This window comes from Passer domesticus, chromosome W, assembly GCF_036417665.1.
Source record: "Passer domesticus isolate bPasDom1 chromosome W, bPasDom1.hap1, whole genome shotgun sequence".
In the NCBI taxonomy this organism is placed as follows: domain Eukaryota; kingdom Metazoa; phylum Chordata; class Aves; order Passeriformes; family Passeridae; genus Passer; species Passer domesticus.
In genome coordinates, this window is record NC_087511.1 from 16,137,394 (window position 1) to 16,153,876 (window position 16,483).

At 44.0% G+C, this 16,483-nt stretch overlaps 1 long non-coding RNA gene across 1 annotated transcript; it reads right to left on the reverse strand.

Annotated features, from left to right (window-relative positions):
• Nucleotides 1-827: 827 nt before the first annotated feature.
• LOC135289088 (uncharacterized) lies at nt 828-4,197 on the reverse strand. Its single transcript, XR_010351889.1, has 2 exons — nt 3,518-4,197; nt 828-3,100 (listed from the first exon to the last, which is right to left on the reverse strand). It is a non-coding gene; the product is annotated as an uncharacterized LOC135289088 (long non-coding RNA).
• Nucleotides 4,198-16,483: the final 12,286 nt, after the last annotated feature.

The window sequence follows — 16,483 nt, forward strand, 5'->3', positions numbered from 1 at the left end:
CTTTGTTCTCTTCTTTTTCTACCCAATTGTTCAAGCGGGACTTTTTGGCTTCTATCCAATTAGCTGCCCTTAAGTTTGAGGTGAAGTCCCTGAGATCCTATGAGGTGGTTCTTGACCTAATCATTGAGAGAAACTTCTGGGCTTCTTTCCTTTTTAGGAGGACAAAGGATAGTTTTGTCACTCTGTCAACAGGGGGCACACTCCTACAATAGGGGACCAGTGCTTGTTGTAAGTACACCTGTTCTCAAAATATCAAGGGAAGGGTAGGGGAATGGTTCTGTGTATTAAACTCTTAAATGCTTGGCTTATTGCCCAGTTTCTGCATTATGTCTGGAAATGCAGTAATTTCTTTCTTGTAAAATAAGTTGTTTCCTTTTCTCCACTGTCTGACTTTCCAACTGCATCAGGTAAACAGACTAAGATACCCATTCTGCTCTGCTTCTTCTCTTCCTGGGCCCCTTCCTTGCTGCAGAACCTGCCCTTCTTAGCACAGGTGTTTGCAGCAGACCATGAAAAAAGGGACTGCACCACAGGAGAGACCATGTGGGAGGGATCACTGGGGCAAGATGTCTGAGGAAGTGGGTGAGAAGAAGGTAAACTCTTGTTCACTGCAGGAGCTTGGTTTAGCACAGTTGGAGGCTCATGTATGCAGGTGGCTGGCCCAGAAGTGAAGGTTTTCAGGTAAATTTTCCTTTGGGGATATATATATAAAATAGGTTGTGCAGTGGATCTAATGTAGCCCATAGATGACATAGAGAATGCTGAAATGCAGCAGATTTCTTGTTTAAACTGCAACCCCTCGGACGAGGACACGAGGCTTGACTCCATTTTGATCAGAAGGCTGATTTATTATGTTATATAATATACTAAAATACTACATTACTGCTATACTAAAAGAAGAGAGAGAAGAAGATCAGAAGGCTACAAAGACAAGAATAGAACAGGAATGAATAACAAAAACCTGTGACTGCTCACAGCCTTGGCACAGGTGGCTGTGATTGGTCACTGATTGAAAACAATCTACATGAACCAATGGAAGATGCACCCGTGGCATTCCACAGCAGCAGATAGCCATTGTTTACATTTCTTTCCTGAGGCCCTCAGCTCCTCAGGGCAGGAAAAATCCTAGCAGAGGCTTTTTCACTAAATTATCATGGCTACATCTCACCCTTTTAAATTTATTAAATTAAATAGAAAAATAAATGTTTGCAATCTCTTCTACTGGGCCCTTGCAGAAGAGAGAACAAGCACCTCTTGAGGTTCATCTGTTGCCAATCAAAATCTCAATCAACTGCTGATGTGGAATGGTCAGGGAAGCTCTTCACCTGTAGAACATTCAGGGAAATTCTTCACTTATCAAACATCAAATTCTATCATAACACTAAACAATCTTAAAATATAAGAAAATGCAAAAACTCATGCAAAGAAAGTTCATTGTTTCAAGTCCAAACAGCTGAGTTTCAGGACAGAGTCCATGGACTGAAGATGTTCCTCTTTGACATCTCTGGAAGTCCCCTTTGGTCCTGAAACAGGCTTGCAGAATTCTGAAACAAAGAACTGCTAAAGAAAACAAGAATCATCAAACAATTCATTGACAGTCATGAAACAATTCAGAGAAAATTTCTGGAATGCCCTGGCCACAGCCCTTCATTGAACCACTTGGGCTGAGGCTAATTTTTGGCTTTTCAATGCTTTTGCGCTGCTAGCTCTTTCCACTTTTTTTTATTAATTTTTTTTTTTTTCAAAAGAAGAAGAGCAGCAGCAGAGGGTCTCTAGGACCCTTGGGTGGCCCTGGTCCTGGTGGACGGACCAGAGAACCCAGACCTGGCTCACAGAATGGTGGCCCAGGTCCCTGTGGGGAAAGCAAAGTCCCCAAACCCAGCACTGGGCGGGGCAGTGGCTCCGGCCCAGGGAAATGAGCCAAACGGCCCAGAACCAGCCTGTGAGGCAGGCTCTGTGTGCTCAGAACCTGGCAGGACCATGCTGCCAGCGTCTTCAGAGCAGAAATGACCCAATGCTTCCTCCCCCCAGCAGCACCGATGCACACCGGCAGCTCGGGAAGAGAAGCTTTCTCAGGAATTTTCATCCCAGATCTGAGGGTTTCTTGTCTCCAGAGCAAGCGAGCAATGCTTGCTTTGCTCTGTGTCTCTTGCTCCTGCAATGCAAATGCCACTGCTCCTGCATTCTGCCCCTCGGCACCACCCCCATCCCCACTGGGCTGGGAACCAGAGGCAGATACCACAGGAGCCAACTCCCCCACGCCGCTAGGGCGCTCGGGGGAAGGCAGGCACCCCAACCCCCAGGGAGAAGCTCCCGACCACATGCGAAGTTACCCAGAAACCACACTGATTTTGAACACAGCCAGCCGAACTGCTCCTGCAGCCAGCTGGCGGGCCACGCCTCCTCCACGGAAGGACAGGCTCTTCGCAGGGTCTGATGCGAGTGATGGAGCTTCGGAAACCAGCGGGACAACTGGGATGGGTGGTGCGGGCAGCACGGGCGCTGGTGTCGGCTCTTGAAGCGGTCCCGTGGGCTCAGCACCATTCTCGGCAAGCTCTTGCACTGCAATTGGATCGGCAGGGAGCAGCGGGACAGGCGGGGGCGGCGGGCTCGGAACGGGGTCGGCCCGCGCAGGCGCTGCCTGCACCGTTGCGAATTCAGTTGCCGGCTGGGATGCAGAGGAAGAAGACAGGGAGGCAGCTCCTGCAGCTCCCAGGGACAGCAGCACAGCCGGGGAATCACTGTTGTTGATCGCGTTGCCTGGCAACACGGGCGGATTGGCGGGAGGCGGTTCCGGGTGCCGCGGCGCAGGCGCAGTCATCAGAGCCGGCGGAGCTGGCTCGGGCGGCTGCGGGGCCGCGGGCGGAGCCGGCTGAGGCAGAATCGGATCTGCCCCCTCCCGGGGTGGGGGAAGCGGAGAGTTCCGCGGCGAAGCGGGCGGGGCCGGCTCCCCATCCCCCCCAAGAGAAGGAGCGGGGGGGGGAAGGCAGATCTGTTTGCTCCGAGGGAGCAGAGAAAAACTTTTGCTCAGCTGTGGGCAGTGCGGGGGGGCTGCAAACTCGCGGTTCATCTTCTTTGAGAGGCTTCTCTCGTGCCGAACCTGGCGGGGACAGAACGCGACTGTGCACCCGAGCCATGATGTCCCTCGCATTGCCCCATTTTTCGAGAATAACAAAATAAATGTGTATGTGCACTACATACACCGCTGGGGGTGCAACACCCTGGTCCACTGTCCACCTAAAAGCAGCGCTCATGAACTTCCAAAAATCTAAATCAAGGGAGTATACAACATTTGTAAAAAATCTATGAAATTTTGCCCATCTGAAAAACTCATAACAGTCTCTCTCCCACAGACGATAAGTAATTCCGTCCTCGTGTCTCCATCTGCACCAGAATTTAATAACTTTCTCCTCTGACGCAGTAAACGGAACCTGAGCTTCCGAAGGTACATTTTCCCAACTTTCCTCCCACCTTTTGTGAATGGCAGGATCTTCAGGAAGGGAAAAAATAACAGTACCTCTAGACAGTGTCCTTGTGGATCCAGCTGTGCAGCTCTGCTGCTCTGCGGTCTCTGGACACAATGTCCAGGAAAGTCCAACAGGTTCTCCTGTCTGCCTTGGCTGTGAACTCTGCCCATCTTCAGGGTCTCGTTTCTTCAGCTCCAGGCTAGACTCCATGGTCACTCTTGGGGTGACCATCAGTTTCACACGTCCAGGGGTCACCAATTCTTGTTTAAACTGCAACCCCTCGGACGAGGACACGAGGCTTGACTCCATTTTGATCAGAAGGCTGATTTATTATGTTATATAATATACTAAAATACTACATTACTGCTATACTAAAAGAAGAGAGAGAAGAAGATCAGAAGGCTACAAAGACAAGAATAGAACAGGAATGAATAACAAAAACCTGTGACTGCTCACAGCCTTGGCACAGGTGGCTGTGATTGGTCACTGATTGAAAACAATCTACATGAACCAATGGAAGATGCACCCGTGGCATTCCACAGCAGCAGATAGCCATTGTTTACATTTCTTTCCTGAGGCCCTCAGCTCCTCAGGGCAGGAAAAATCCTAGCAGAGGCTTTTTCACTAAATTATCATGGCAACACAGATTGTTGTTTTTAGCTTTTTATTTCTCTGATACATCTTGTTTTCTCATTTCAGTTACAAAAAAAATGTCCTTCGAAAAAATGGCATTTTGAAAAATGGCTTCATCTGTGATTTTAAATTTAGCCCCTGGGAAAACAGCACTTTCAAACCTGCTCTGGAGAATGAGGATTCTGAGACAAGCAGCAGTGATACATCAGATGATGATGATGTGTGAAGATTTCTGTAACATCTGTAGAAGCTTGTTTTGATCTCATGAAAATTTGGGGATGTATTGTTTGAAAAAAAATCTAATTGATGTAGTAACATGCCCCATTAGAAGAAGAATGATGGGACTTTTCTCTGAAGAAAGCAAGGAGTATTGTGTTGAATATTACTATAATTTCTTTGTGAAAAAATGTAGAATGAGGACTTCGGTTGACCAGACATTGACTTCATCACTGCAGCATTTCTGAGTAGCAATGTGACAATGTAATAAATCAGACTTTCTCATTTAATAATAAAACCAAAAGGAATTATGTAATGTTTATAAGACTTAATATGTCCAAGCATATGAGGAAAAAAAAGACAGCTTGACACAGTGTTTTGCTTGCCAAATAATTTCTTTCTTAAAATGGAAATCCTTGAGTCCACTTTGTATGCGAAAAGGACAAGGTACTATGTTGGCTAAAATGAGCTAAGTGCACTAAAGTTCTTTTCCTTAACTGAGCTGTTGTACCATCCTGCTTTTTCCACATATAACTGTTCTTTAGGCATTTGTAGTGTAGTCATCATTACTAATGGGAAAAAAACCAAACCCTGATGTTTCGGTTTCAAATTCCTAGAACTAACCTTTTATTGGAAGGCTTTATGTGGGGTATTGCAAGACTGAGTATTCTTACAGTGAACATGTTTCTTGGGGGAAAATAAGCACTTTAATTTTACTATTCACATGCTCTAATGCCCCAGCCCACTTGCTGGGTTCAAGGGAAGGTAGTTGGATATACTCTGGACAGTGCATGGGAGAAACAACAAAGTTCTCAGGAGATTCAATAGCAAGCAACTTTTATTTGCAATCTTTAGAATATGCAGATAGGACAAGACACTTGACACTGACTGGATTTTTTGGGTCCGGCTTACAATATAGTTTGAGAAAAAGAAGGTAGGAGGAGAAAGAGAAAGGAAAAGGAGAGAGACGTACATAGTCACCACCCTGAAATCCAGCATGGTCTCAGCAGCTTTTAAATCCAAATTAGCAGGGCATAAGGCCCCAAACAATTCACTTGACACGACTTTTAAAAGGGCTTACAATGGTTCATGTACTCTGAGTTAGACACACAGGAGAAATACTGACAAGATATTCTCAGGAGGTCAAAACAACACAAAAGACTTTACTGGCAACTTTAGAAAATCAAAGAAACTTCGTCAAAAGGTTTAGTGCAACATTCAATCAACATAAAAGACTTCTCAAAGCATTAACTTGGCCAATTCAACTTGGCAAACTTTAAGCCTGTTCAACTCCAAGTTACTCAAGAATTCCAAGAAGAGGGAATTAGAAGAAAAAAGTGAAAGAGAGAAAGACAGAAAATATATAGAAAAGCACAGACAGAGCTACCAATTCCTGGGTTCCCACAATGATAGAAACTCCAAGAAGAGGTAGGGGCCAGACAACATGATGGCTTCACGTTAAGCCTTAAATATCCCTTGGCCTTTGTGGGCCCTTCTCCCAGGTGGGACTTGTGGTCATTTGGCCACTCAGGAGCTAGGTTAGGGAAGTGTGGAGCACTGCCTCCAGTGTGCCATGATTGGTAGACACTGCGGAGTTGGGATACAGGCTCTATGGGTGCCCTCTAGGGGCAAGGCCTGACCTACCCTTTCCCCCACACACATGCATCCCAAAATGTCTCAAGACATCAATCTTTCCAGTCTCTCATAACCACCCTGTCATGTGAAGCATTGACTGGAAACATAGTAATGGCATTTTTCCTCTTGTGGCAGCAGTGGGATCCTAATCTAGCAGGCAGAGCAGAAAGGAAAGAAGAGGAAAGTATACAGGAACTCATATAATGGATAATTGCTCTTCCAATACTCAAAGCATAAGTCTAGTTAATATCCTTCTATGCAGGTCATCACCCCCACCCCATGAGTATCTAAAATTGCAGGCAAGATACAATGCTAACCAGGATCAGGGAGGAGAGTTAATGAACCCATCTTTCAGCTGCAGTAACCAAAGAGTCCAGCAGATTTGGCTATAATTACCTTTGTGTTTCCTGATGCCATTTGACTCTTTGGTAAGGTTCAGCATTCTCAAACATTAGACAATTTTATAAAACTATTTTTGATACTTGCTGGACTTGTAGGCTGGGCTCCAAAATAGCATGGTGAGTCCAATTTAAGGTTCTCTGTTGCTTATTGATAGTGCAATACATTGCACTCTTTGTCAAACTCTATAAGGCTCGATAGTTAGGCTGCCTTGCTTTTTGGAGTCCATGATCTTACAGGTTCAGCTATCACTACAACCCAAACATATATATATGTGATATTACCACCCTTATCCCTCCCACCAATCAGGTTTCAGGGGGATTCCCAGAACCTATACTCAGGGAAAGAGAAAAAGGTCAGTGGACACCATGGGAAAATTTCATTCTGTAAAAATTCTACTGCATCAGTCTGGATTGCTTCAGGGGTGGAAGTCAAAGACATAACAAAAGTCGAGTCATTCCAACCTCCTCATCATATAATTTCAGTCAGGGTCTGGGGTTTGGATCAAATACCTTTGCAACTTTACCAGAGCCTTCAGTGGTTCTCAAAAGAGAAATCTTTCTTCTTCTGTCAGCTTAACCACTTATGCCTTCTTTGTCTCCAGCTGGAGAGAATTTTCCAGCTGCACCTTCAGCTCCTTTGTCAGCCCCTTTTCTTCCTCCTTCCAGGGGCCACCAATAGTTCAACATCCCCTTCTACACAGTCATGCTTTACACATCACTTACCATTAACACGAGCTTCCCTCGGTATAGTAATTTTATGCTTTGCTCTGAGGAGATAGGAAGAGGTACACAAATGTGATTCCATAACCATATGAAATCCTGTGTGACCTCCCAAAACTAAACTGAGGGAGGAATCTGTCATGGTTTGACCAGGAAGTGAGTTTCTGGGAAAGTTGTGGTCAAACCAATCAGTGGCCAGATTTGAAATTGGCACCTGGTGTGGCCACTGGGGACCTGGATATGCCTCTGAGAACACACAGGGGTTAAAAGCAGAAGATTCCCAGAGGGACTCTCTCTTTTGGAATCCGTCGGTGAGTTGAATCTGACCTCCTCCCCTGCCCAGCTGCGTCTGGGTAGGGGAGGGGGTGGCCATGCAGCCTGTGGGAAGGGAGGCCGGAGCCCTGCAAGGTGCAGGGGTGGAGGAGATCTGGGATGTTTTGGGCAGCCCCCCCGGGCGAGAGTGATAGAGACTGTGCTGGCTTGAAATTTGATATCTTGTGCGGGCACCATGGCCAGGAGAAGAAGGGAGGGGGGGGGCAAGGTGCCCAGCCCCCGGCAGACTGTGGCTGAGGTTTTAACCCCTTTGGTACTGAGATAATGGAAGCTGTAAAAAACACTGATCCTCCCCAGCTAAGAATTGAGAGGGGATGGAGGATGGGCAAATGAGAAGAAGGCTTGAGTGGATGAAGAAATGCCAGCAGATGAGAAGCGCCTTGGATGGAGGAGATGATGGAGTAGCCTTTTTGGCTGGACTTTTCTCTTACATGGCCATGGGATGGAACCAATTTCTTCCTGTAATGTAGAGACTGCACCTTGGGGGAGGCAGTTGGCCGGAAGCCAGGAGTGACAAAGCTGTTGTGAGAAGAAGTAGAGGGAACAGAGACTGATGGGGAAGGTGTGGTGGAGCCCTTTGTCTTCAGCGGAGAAAGATCTCTGTTCCTGAGACCCCCAGGCCCCAGGGGAGTAAATATGGGGGGGACAGGTGTCCCAAATGGTGAGAGGCTGCCACTTCTTGGAACTGGGCGAGGCATTCTTAAAAGGACCTAAGAAGCAGTTTGGATCCATGGACAGTGGTGAGAGCACTGGACATGGAAGGAAGATGGTCACCACGGCAGATTCTCTTTGGGCCGCTGCCATGTGTGACATGGAAGCAGAGGAGGTTCCAAATGTGTTTCCTGGGGAGGCCCATGGTGCAAGAGGGAGAGTCTCCTGATGAACTGGGGTAGGTTGTGTGGAGGATGGTATTGGATTGAGAATTGAGTGTTAGAGGGGTGGAGGGAGGAGGAGTGTTTTGGAAGTTTTCCATTGTGGATTGCTGTGTGTGTGTTTTGGTTTTTTTCCCCCCTTTTTCCTTTTTTTTCCCTTTTGTCTCTTATGTTGTAGATTAATAAAGTGTTGTGTTTTTCCCTCCATTCCCAAGTTGGAGCCTGCTTTGTTCTGTTTCCGGGTCACATCTCACAGTAACCATTTTGGAAATATACCTTTCATGGGGGCACTGGCATTGTGCCAGGGTCAAACCATAACAGAATCTTTCCTACCCACTGTGGCAACCAGAGAGAAAATAGAACCATTGGTGGCAACAAACTTATATGACATATGAACATAGATATCTTAAAACATATCAAGATAAAAACATGTAAACACTCAATGCAGTGAAGAACAGTAACTGTTCAGTTCTGTCACCGCTTCATCCTCTCATGAAACACTTTTAGAAGGAGAAAACTCCGTCCCACTTGGACCTACTTCAAATGCAGGAATCATCCACCTGGCAATCTTTTGTGTTCTCTGCCATTTCATAGATCCGTTGATGAAACTAACAATAACAGTCTGTGAAAATAAACTTAGAAGACATCAAAAATGCAACAATCACTAATAAAACTTATTTAGTAAAACTCATTTAAATTATCTAGTACCTTAACAATGCTGATGAGGATTCTTAGCACCATGTAGGCAAACTTGAGTTAGAGAAGCCAGCCATCCTTTTGAGAGCTTTTCAGTTTTAGACAAAATGTTTTTTGTCCAATCTAGACATTCTATCCCATTTTGAAAATTTGTACTCAAGTCCATAAGTAAATTCTTAATGTAGTATTTATTCTATGTGTGGGAGGTTAGAGTGGTCCTTAGGGAAAAGTACACCACTGTTTTCTTTCTTGCTCGCTTACCCCTCTGCCATTTGAAGCCATACTTGCTATTACAGTCATTAGGTACAAGGTCCTCCTAGGATGGTTGACTAATCCAGGAGCACACAACCATGCTGCCATACTGGAGACATTGTTCTGAAAATACAAATGATAAACCATTTAATGCATTTCATTTTAGAGTTACATCTTTATCTGCGACAGAGTTACTGTTTACTATACTGTCCAATAGGATTCCTCTGTGACTGGAGATGACTTTATTCATATAATTTAAGAGTCTCCAGCTATAGATCTCACAGCCATGTATGTAGTCAAATGTCCTTTCCACTTCTGCTTAACAGGCTCTTTATTCCATGTCTGGACATACATCCAGTCTTCTGGCTGGTGAGGATATACTTGAACATTCAGAGTTATTAGTGTGGCTAAAAAACCAAACTTGCACAATGATAAAGGTATTTTTCCCCAAAAGCTTATGGATTCTCCAGCAGCAGTTCTGCCTCCAGCCTCTAGTGACAGGCAAGGCTCAAAACTCACTGCTGCCAGAAGGAGGCAGTGTAGGAGGAGTTAGCAAAGCTTCATTGCAAATTCAGGGAAACTGAATTTCCATTTCTTTCCAATGAGCTTTTTAAGATATTTGAACTCACCACTGCCATGGTTTGACACTGGCCAAAAGCCAGGCACCCATGAAAGCCGCTTGCTCACCCTTCCCTGCCACAGCTGGACAGAGAAGAGAAAAAAAATTACCAAAGGGTTCATTGAGTTGAGGTAAAGACCATGAGAAAAAAACAGTCCAGGGGCAAAACAGGCTCAGCTTAGAGGTACAAAGTGAATTTATTACTAAAAAAATCAGAGGAGGAGAACGAGAACTATAATAAGCCCTTAAAAACCCACCTTTTTCCCCCTGGCCCCTCCCTCCTTCCCACCAACAGTGCAAGGAGACAGGGGTTGGAGTTTTTGGTCAGTTTGTCACCTGAGGATTTTCTTCTGCTGCTCAGGGAGAGGAGTCCTTCCCCTGCTGCAGTGTGGGGTCCCTCTCACAGGAGGCAGTTCTCCATGAAGTTCTTCAGCATGGTTCCAACCTCATGAGCAGCAGTCCTGCCAAAACTGCTGCAATGTGAGTCCATCTCACGGGCACACAGTCCTTCCAAAACTTCTGCGGCGTGGGTCACTCTTCCACGGGATGCAGTCCTCCAAGGTCAGGCTGCTCCAGCTTGGAAGCAAGGACCCTCACTCTCCACTGTCTCTCCCACTGAATCACAGCTTCCTCCAGGCATCCACCTGCTCCAGCATGAGCATCTTCCCCACGGGCCGCCAGTGGATCTCTGCTTCCCCATGGATCCCCATGGGCTGCAGAGGGACAACTGCTTCACCATGGTCTTCACCATGGCCTGCAGAGGAATCTTGGCTCTGGCACCTGGAGCACCTCCTCCCCCTCTGTTGCATTAGTATTAATCAAGTTATAATAAGCAGCTCAGCTCAGCTTCATGAAGCAGCCTCTGGGCTGACTGACAGAAGCCCACAACCAATGGGAGCTCTCCTAGGATGTAGACATTGTATTGGTTCAGAGTCTGGGGGCACAGAGATAGACCAATGAGCTGTCTCAATCCGGGAGTTTTGAACTGCCTATAAAAGTAAGCTCCAAACAATAAAGCACGCTGTTTGCTGATGACCAAGGGAGTTCTATCATGTGTTACATCTCAGACATACGAACATCGTGGATTCAGCTGTAATACATAGTGACCCCCTGCTGTGAGGACAAGCAGTCCAAGAACCTGAGTATTTTGCAGAACAGAGCGAAAACCTGAAAGAGGCCAGAAAGAGCCTGGAAATAGGCAGCAAAGGCTGCAGGAGCTAACTTTGTGACAAAGGTCACAGGAAATTACAGCCAAAGGGCTGTGTGGGAAAAGAAACCACAGAAGCTGAAAAAGCTGGAAAGATGAGGCTGGAAGAGCCTGAAAATAGGCAAAAAAGGCTGCAAGGATACAAGCTGCAACAAAGGTTGCAAGAACACTCAGCCAAAGGGTTGTTTGCAAAAAGAAACTGGAGAAGTTGAAAAAAGAAGAAAAACCCCATCAGAGACCATGGGTGCTTGGTTTTTAACATCAGAAAACCCCACAATACAGGTATGGAAAATTTTCTGTAAGGAATGGGACATAGACTATGATGAAGAAGAGCTATGTAGATTAATTACATGGGCAAAACCCCATGGATTTGACACAACAAAAGAAACTGCCTTTGGTCTTAATACCTGGGAACAAACTGGTCACTGTATATTAAAGGCAGCCTCAAAAGTGGAGGGAAATGCAATGAGAGCTATAAAACCATGGAGGTTTGTTTTGGATTTAATAAGACTATTGTGAAAAATGCCAACAACTTGTTCTTAAAATTTTAAAAGTTTAATAGTAATAAAATTGTTATAAATATAGTAATATAATTAGAGTAATAAAAATTTTGATGATTAGGACAATATGAGACAATAAAAACAAAGAGTTACGGACAGTCCGGGTACCTCTCTCTGGGCAAAATAAGCCTGAAAAAGGACACACATTAACAGAGGATTAACCCTTAAAAGCAATGGCCTGTTGCATATTCATACATCTCATACATGATGCATAAATTCTATTCAAACAGAGGATTCTGTCTGGTCAGGGTCAACTTCTTCCTCTGAATCCTGACGACATCTTCAGGGCTGAACAAGGCAGGAAGACGTTAGTTACTTCTGATAAGAGAGCAATAAATTCTTTTTCTCTGAAAGATTTAGGTGTCCTGTTGCTGCTATCTTGGTGTGAGTACCTCATTCTTTTCTTTTAAAAAAGTATCTTACTGTTATAAATGAGAAGCTTGACTAGGCCAATATTCAAGCAGCAATCAATTTATTAATTAATATGGTAAAGTATGAGCAATACAGCGCTGGATACAGTGGGGGAAATTTTCCCTCCAACTGCACACCGATAGTTGGGGCTTACAGATATTTATAGGGGTACTCATAAGCTTTCTCAGCAGTTTCTATTCCCAATTTTTACGTCACAATTCTATACACTATTGTGATTTAGTTTTTCTCAGGATGTATCTCAGAAAGTAGTATCCCCAGATGGTGGGGTCCAGCTTCCGAAAGAAGAAAGAAGTCTCCCAGCTGGTGAGGTCCAGATTCCAGATGTGGGTTCACCTTTTAATTGCAAGGACTATAAATCTCATAACAGTGACTTCCAGCTTTCCTTGGTCGAAACTATCAATCCTTGAGTTGGTGTTCATGTTCCTTTCTCAAGATGCTTTTCAATGTTTTGTTAAGGCGTTGAGATAAGCATGTTTCCTTTTTATATATTCTAAAGCTATAGTTTCACAGATCCTTACTACAAGCAATGTCTTACAATTATACTTCAAAAGGTTATTATTGCACAACTCTTTTTAGCTAGAAGCAGAAAGTTCCTGTCAAACAGCAACATCCTTAAAGCTTTAATTCGAATGCTCCTAAATCAAGACTTATAAAGGTTAATTGCGAACAAAGGATAGGTTCAAAGGCCTTCTTCCATGCTTTACTTCCTCAGTTATTTATTAGAATTGTCTTTATAACTGTCCCATGGTCAGTTTCCACATGTTATGAATAGAAAGTTGTATTTTTTTTAAGTTTCAGAGTTAAAAAAACAAGTCAGACCAGTCAGACTTCTTTGGTTGTGCTGCCAAAGAAAAAGTCCTAAATTACCCGTTAATGGCCGGTGATTAACTATTGTTTCCCTGATGCTGGCCACTTGCCAAGAAGACACCAGGACAAAACTTCCAAGGTAAAGAAAATAGGAGTGACATCAGAGCCAGTATGCAGATGAGAAATGCATTGCACCCTGGGTTTTTACAGTTTTACAGTTTTTACAAGAAAAACCCCTAAAATCACTAGCCAACAAGTGACTTAAGTGACGTCTAAGGATGGGAGCATAGTCCCGTACCTGCTTGGACCTTTTTGTTTCTCACCCTAACCTGAAAAGATACTGATTAAAGAGACACCCCGGAGTGTTAAACAAACAAGCAGGACTCTACGACTCTCCCGTGAGGACAGAATCCCCAGCTCTGTCTGCAGACCAGCGGACAAAGCTGCATCATCCTCCTTCTTCGTGCCACGCCTGGGAGCAACGGCGGTGTGGGCGCAACCCATCGATTTCTCCCCACCTGAGCTGATTCTTCTTAATAAAGGCATTAAAAAGGAGAAAGATCTCCTGCCCATTTATTTCACACACATATCACAATCACAGATACACACGTAGCCTGTATGTACCTGACATGAAACACAGCTTTGTATTTCACATTACATAGCATAGTTTCTATTTTAGCATTATGTTATAACCTGAAACTAAATTTAACACACTACTTAAGAAAATAAATACAGCATAACTTTCTAACATAACACATGTTAGGGATATAGTTAGTAATTCGTGCAGATAAAATATAGACTTCTATAAAAGTATATGAACCAAACCGGCTGTACATGGGGGGGGGGGGCTAGGAATTTAATTCTCAGGATGACGAAACCGTGGCAGACTGGCAAGGAGATACCATGACATTTACATAAGAAGGAAATTTCAGCTGCACAGGAGATGGTCGTTCAGGAGGCATGTATCCAGTGACACCCAAAGAAGATGGCCCGAAAAGATACCCATCTGAGATAACCAGAGCCATCAACACCTGCCACCTGAAATCTGGGAGATGCATTAATCAATTCCGGATGAAAGCTTTGTGCAGTTCATACTGAAGAAAAGAACCAACTTGAATATGAAGCACTCTAAAAGGAGACAAAGGGATTCTGCCATGGGCAAAATAAAGAGTATAAGAACTGCTCCCTCGGAGCGGCCAGTGTAGACGATGGGGGATTTGGTGCGATAGAGGCCAGATCTAGGTCCACCCAGACTATCTCCCAGGGGTGTTGCACTGTTGATTGTTGGCTGTTGGGACTGTATCACGGTCGGGAATAAATTCTTTTTTGTTTTTATTAGAATTGGGCATATTTCATTTTTACCTATAACAAAATATAATATGCATTTTAATATTTGCCAGAAGTCAATAATAAAATAAGCATTTTTCACACTATTAAATACTGAACTGTACGGGGACATCTCTACAAGTGCCCAGATGTTGCCACTACGTCACACCCAGAAGCACACCAGAACCAAGAAGCTCCAGCACCACGAGGCAGAATCCCGTCCCCAGCACCAGCCCTAGACATGCAGTTGTCCCTGCCGTAGCACCATGGCAGCTACAACCAAAGCCCCAACAAGCCGAAGATGTGCCTGCAACCCTGCCAACACCAGCTCCAGCCCCTTCGATGTTCCAAGCAAGAAACATTCCCACTCGACACCCAGTAATGTGTAGCAGGCCTAGGGCCTGCACAGCCTCCTTGGCGGTCAGAAGCCTGAGCTAGGAAATGCCAAGTCAGCATGACTGGACCCTAGCAGCCCCTCTCTTCCTCCTTTGGACCCTGCTTATCTCTCTGTAAGCCCATAGGTCACTTTCCCCTGACCCTTACTATTGGACAGTTTTCAAAACCCCTGTAGGGTATAAAAACCCCTGATTCTGACGGGTTCGGCAGAAGAGCTGTCACTGGCAACCTTCGCGGAACACCTGAATAAAAGAACCCTGCGGAACCTCACATGGCCTTCTCGTCTCTCTCCCTGCGTCTGCTGCTGCGGCACCTAGCAAGCTAAAGAGCTGGAAATCACTAAGAGCTGATAATCACTATAGCTTGCCTAGGTTGCCTGAGCTCCTGCTGAGCTATCCTGGCCCCGGCACCCCTGCTGGGCATCAGCCCGGTAGGGTAGCAGCCGGGTTATAGTAATGGAGGTAAAACAAAAGGCTATAGTTTGTGCAGATATAGAGGGGGCTGAACTAATTTCTGTACCCATGTGTTCATCATCATCAGAGAACTGGCAACAGAGTGAGAGAACAGTTACAGCATTCCCAGTGGTGTGAGGTAATGGGATAACACCTGACAAACACATACCCTTTAATTGGCGAATCCTCTCAGAGCTATGCCAAATGGCTGCTAAGCATGGGTTAGGATTGCCTACTGTTGCAAATATGCTTGGATTTATTACTGCTAGTGAACTAACCCCCATGGAAGGTCCACAAACCCAATCACGTTTGAGCCCCTTTATTCTAGCCCAAGCAGAGGATTTATCAATGAAGAAGCAAACAAATATACTAACAGCTCCAGTCCAGACAGAAGGCTTCTACCAATCAAATCCCAACAAAACTTCACAGACACACTACCTTCTGACATTTCAACAAAGTGTGAAATATGCCAATCACTTTTTTTAAATTTTTAAAAGTTTAATAGTAATAAAATGGTTATAAAAATAGTAATACAAAATAGAGCAATAAGAATCTGGACAATCAGAGTTAGGACAAAAAGGACAATAAAAGCAAAGAGTACAAACATTTGGATGCTTTCCTCAAAAAAAACCATGGCTCACTAACAAAGGATTAACTCTTAAAAGCAATAGCCTGTTGCATATTCATACATCTCATACATGATTTAAAAACTTTTCAAACAAAGGGTGTTTTTTGGTTATGGTCAACTTCCCCCCCCCTTCATCTTGTAAATCATGGTCAGACTCCATGGAGTCCACAAGGAGACTAGTTCTTCATGATAAGGAGGCAATAATTCTTTCTCTTTGGGATTTTAGCATGTTGCTGTTATCTCTGTGCGAAGAATTTCTTGATTATCTCATCTTTTTCTTGAGCTAGTTAAAAAGTATTTTACATAGCATAGTTTATATTTTAACATAATGTTATAACCTAAAACTATATTTAACACACTACTTAAGAAAATAAATACAACATAACTTTTTAACATAACACATATAATATTCATTTTAATATTTGCAAAAAGCCAATCATAAAATACACATTTTTCATAAAAATTAAAGGTTCCATATTCCAAAAACTATAATAAACCAATAACATATAGTTAAGGTAAAAATATGGAAAAGGTACCACAAAAGAATGACAAAATGGTACAACTGTTTGTTAAATATGCCTTTGAGTTCATAGTACAATACCTGTCATTACTACTTACATGTATTAAAATCAAAATCACTAAGCCTATGATAGCTGATTTTACTAAAGTTATTAAGAAAGTATTACATTCCTCTCTCAGGCATGGGCTGCTGTGTATCAAAGATATTGTAAGATATATATTAATAATTTGTCTCTTAGTATTCCTAATAGCCCTGCTTGCATTATTTCAGGATCAAACCTGAAGATTCAAAAAATATAATCATCTTAACAT